Source organism: Carlito syrichta, unplaced genomic scaffold (assembly GCF_000164805.1).
Source record: "Carlito syrichta isolate Samal-C Ts95f unplaced genomic scaffold, Tarsius_syrichta-2.0.1 Scaffold289031, whole genome shotgun sequence".
In the NCBI taxonomy this organism is placed as follows: domain Eukaryota; kingdom Metazoa; phylum Chordata; class Mammalia; order Primates; family Tarsiidae; genus Carlito; species Carlito syrichta.
In genome coordinates this window covers 72,470-76,815 of record NW_007233127.1, presented here as the reverse complement: position 1 = coordinate 76,815, position 4,346 = coordinate 72,470, and the positions used below count along the sequence as shown (strand labels likewise).

At 50.0% G+C, this 4,346-nt stretch overlaps 1 long non-coding RNA gene across 1 annotated transcript; it reads left to right on the top strand.

Annotated features, from left to right (window-relative positions):
• The first annotated feature begins 3,485 nt into the window (after positions 1-3,485).
• Positions 3,486-4,105, top strand: LOC110595287. The gene is made up of 2 exons (XR_002481735.1): positions 3,486-3,630; positions 3,759-4,105. It is a non-coding gene; the product is annotated as an uncharacterized LOC110595287 (long non-coding RNA).
• The last annotated feature ends 241 nt before the right edge of the window (positions 4,106-4,346 follow it).

The window sequence follows — 4,346 nt, the reverse complement described above, 5'->3', positions numbered from 1 at the left end:
GGGGATGCCTCGGGCCGGGCACGGAGGGCCCTGAGGGCAAGGCGCGCGGGTAGGCGGGGCCCAGGAGCAATGGAGAGTGGACCTCTGCGGGAATTTGGTGAGCACAGGTTGAGTGGGGACCTCAGCGGGGGCGGACACAAGGCTTTGGGTTGGGTTGCCGGGAGGGGTATGCACGGAGGGGTGCACGCACGATATGGTTCAGACTGGCCCCTTCAGTCCCCGGTTAGTCGGGATCGAAGTCGGTCTCCCAGGGGGTGAGAGCTAGGGTCTGGGATCAGGCTCAGGTGCGCTTAGATCCGTGGCCACCGCCAGGTCGTGTGATCTTGGCCGGCCTCCTGGGTGCTTGCTTCACAGGCGCTGGGAACCCTCGTGTGAGTGTGTGCGCTTCTGTCTTACACCCATGTCCTCAGCGCTGACATTTATTCCTGTGTCATCTCCCTGAAAACAAGGACTTGTCACTTGACTTGTGTGTACCCAGCCTCTATGGCCGGGTCTGGTGCATCCCCTGCCCTCATAGACAGTTGTTGAAAAAGAAATGAACTTACCTCAGATCTCTGAGACCAGTCACATCCTAGAGGTGGATTTAAAAATAAATGGGAGGATCAGGTAAGGTTTAAAAAGCCCTTACCTTCTTGCCCAGCTTATGAGTTGTTGGTTGTCGATCTTAACTACAGAACAAAGGCGCCAGCAGAAGCTCTGGCTGGGAAGGCTACTGGTGAGTTTGGCGTATGGTAGAACTTCAGCAGTGTAGCTGGACCTAGGAAAAGCTGGGTTCAAGAAGGGCAGTGGTGGGAGAGGAGATGGGGCCATACTGAAGTCACCTGTGATTTTTTTTCCCCCAGAGAGGACGGTTAACATTTTCGTATATTCCCAACCAAGTGATGTGACCAGATTGCTTTGGGAGCTTAGGAAAGTAACTTGAAAGCTGGAGGGGGAGGAGGAGCGGGTCCCCCCAATGGCAGGGAAGGCTGTTGGAGGGGGAAGACCAGGAGTCCACTGACTTGGGAGGGAGGGCAAATCCAGGTGACACTGCTCTGGACCCTGTAGCAGGCTCAGGTGGGTTGGCAGGGTAGACTGTGACTTTCTTCATGTCTGAACTCCCAGAGCTTGTACTAGACATGACACATCATAAGCACTAAGGAAATACCCATTGACTGAATCTCCTATGCCATATTCACACCACTTCGGACCCTATAATCCTTAAGTGACATAATCCTCCTTGAAGGAAACCTTGAGCCATTGACTTTCGTGAGGCGAGAGAAGGAGTGGGCTGCCGTTCGCTTTCCCCTTCGGCTCTGATGTCCGGTTGTTTCCGTGTGCGCCTTTTGAGACGTGGAAGACTTAAAAGATCGACGTGAAAAAGAAAGCACGGGGTGATGATTTTGCCGCCAGTGCCCCGTCTGTCCCTTGGATGCGACGGTGAGCGAGGGAGGTTCGGGACGTGGATGGGGATCTCTTCTCGGATGAACGCTAGCGGTACTGTCGGCGTCACCCGTGGTCGACGTGGGCCCCTGCCTTTGCCTTCTTTGCGAGGCAGGATTCCATCGGTTCACTTATTCTTGCACCCCCACCTGCTACCTCCTGGCTGCAGTGCCAGAGAGTCTGGGGCATGACCATAAAGGAAGCAGACATGGCCGCTGCCCCCTTAGGACTAACTTGAGATGCCTGGAACTCCTCGTCCAAAGCAATATCTCAGTTCCAACATCTCCTTGACTCCCAAAGGCCCACTCCTTTCCTCTCTGTCCTTCATTAGAACTTCGAACCACTTTTTATTTTAACACTTAAATTCTTTCATAATGATGTGTTGAAGTCAGGAAGGGAGGAACTGACCACATCTTCCTCATCTTCACACATTCACTGGGGATTGGATGTTCTGGTACTTAGTGAGAGTGTCATGGTGGAGCTTGTTTTATCAGGTCCAGTTCCCAACCCTCCTCAGGGACTGGGCCAGAGGTGAGTCTGAACAGTTCCAGGCTCCAGGTAGTTTCTCAAACACTGGTGAAGTCTGCTGCCTGGACTTCCACCATCACCCATTCACTTTCAGGAAAGAGCCACCTTGCAGGAATCATCGGAAACAATGTTGCTGGTCCTCAGATGGTCCCATGATGTCATGACCTCTTGACCACGGTCCACGTGCATCCTCCTGCTTAGCGATGTGCTCTCAGAGTGGGCTGGTTCTCACTTTAGATTCAGCTTTTGCCTTTAAATGGAAATATTCGTGCCTACTGTCTTAGTCCCTTTGTGCCACTATAACAAAATACCTTAGACTGAGTAATTTGTAAAACTACAGAAATGTATTGTTCACAGTTCTGGAAGCTGGAAAGTCCAAGATCAATACACCAGCAGATTCAGTGTCTGAGCCCATTCTTCATAGGTGGTGCCTTGTGTGTGTCCCTACAGGGTGGAAGGGACAAAGGGGCTCCCTCAAGCTCTTTTATATAAGGATGCTAATCCCATTCATAAGGGTTCCGTTCCCATTACCAAATCACCTCCTATAAGCCCCACCTCTTAATGCTATTGTGTTAGGGGTTAGGTTTCAACATATGATTTATTGGGGGAGCATTAACATTCAGACCACATCACCTACCTTGTCAGGGTAGGGATAGTCCAATAAGGAGTTGTTCTAGGGCTTAACACATAGGCAATCAATCAATGGTCTCTCCAGCTCTTGCCCTCAAATGCCTAGGACTGGAGTAAATGATGGACAGCTGTTCTGCCTTGGCATGAGGGGAGGTGGACTCATCTTTAGGCATCTTTGTGGGTTTCCTCTGTGCCTTGAGTGCCTCCTGGAGAAACATAAAGATCTACATGGCTCCGTCCATCATGCTGAGCCTAGGGGTCATGAAGAAACTGTGGCTTTTCCTCCACCCTGGACCCTTAGTATTTACTGACTGGCAGTCATGAGTCTGTTTCCACCTAGAAGACTGTTCCTCTCTGCCAGCACTACTTAACTCCTCCCATGTAGCCCGTTCTCTAATCCAGGTGATTAAACTACCCACCAGCAGAAAATAGAGAAGATACATCACTGATATGATTCCTAGGGCCAGGGAATCTGTATGTTCATCTCCAAACCCAGTGCCAAGGTCCTTCACAAAAATACAGATGCCACCTTCAGAAAGGGTCTATGAGAAAGTGGATGTAGCCAGGCAACCTTGAGAAGGGTCACCGCACAGTGAAAACCATGCTGCGTTCTGGACAAACTCTCTGCCAGCACAGAGTTTCCTTTGTTCAGGGGCTCACTGGGCAAACCCCATAGGTTGGCTGGGGAAGGAAGTTAATGGGCATGTATGTACGGAGAGGGCATCTAGTCTGCATGAGGACTCAGAGCTTCTCTGGTAAAGGGCCATCTGAGCAGGCATGTGGGCCATGAGGGTGACTCACTGTGGGTCCATTGAGTGCTTCATCCATGTGGCCCTGCCTCAAACCTCTTTTACTGTCACTCCAGCCTTGCTTTTCCAGTTCCCAGAGGACAGAAGGCCCTGTCTTGGAATACAGTTGGGTGGAAGAGCTATGCCCTCCTGGGATGACTGGAGGGGCAGACGAGGAGAGCCTCTTATGCACAGAACTTGGAGCCAGCACTGTGCCCAGAGTGAGGCTGGCTAAGGGTGGGACCTTCATGATACTCAAGTGGTGAGTGGTTTATCTACTTTTGCCTGCTGGATGCTTCCAGATGCTTCTTTCAGTAGCTCAATCACAGCAATTTCCAAAGTAGAGCAGTGGATGGATGCCCACTCCAATAAATGTCTCTTCCTTCCCAGGTACCACCACTTCCAGTAACTTTTTCGTGTTTCTTGGAGTAAAAACTTTGGAATTATCTTGAACTTTTGTCTCCCCTAAATCCAATCAGATACTCAAACTGGTCTTTCCCTTCATGTCTATTTGATTGTTTCCATTTCCCTTTGGCATGTTTGCTGGCATGTTCCCTTTGGCATCTGTGAATGGTGGTTTCATTCAGATTGCTAATAGTAAATCACCTTCTGGACTTGGGGTCTCCAGGGTGGGCTGCATGAGACAATCTTTGGGGGTACAGGAAGAAGGTGCCAGGATTTCTATTAATATATACTTTGAACTAAACATTAGAAATAAAATGTTACTTTTTTTTAAATCTGTAAACTCACTTTAAGTGGTCACATGTCATGTCACATGATACACAAGGTATTTCCAGAGGCTGGCAGTGCCATTCTCTCTCATTCGATCATTTTTACCATATGTTGATATATTTAATTCATGTCTGAGCCGGGCTCTGTGGCTCAGCCTGTAATCCCGCGCTTTGGGAGGCTGAAGTGAGTGGATTGCCTGAGCCCATGGGTTTGAGACCCACCTGGGCAACTTGGCGAGACCTCATC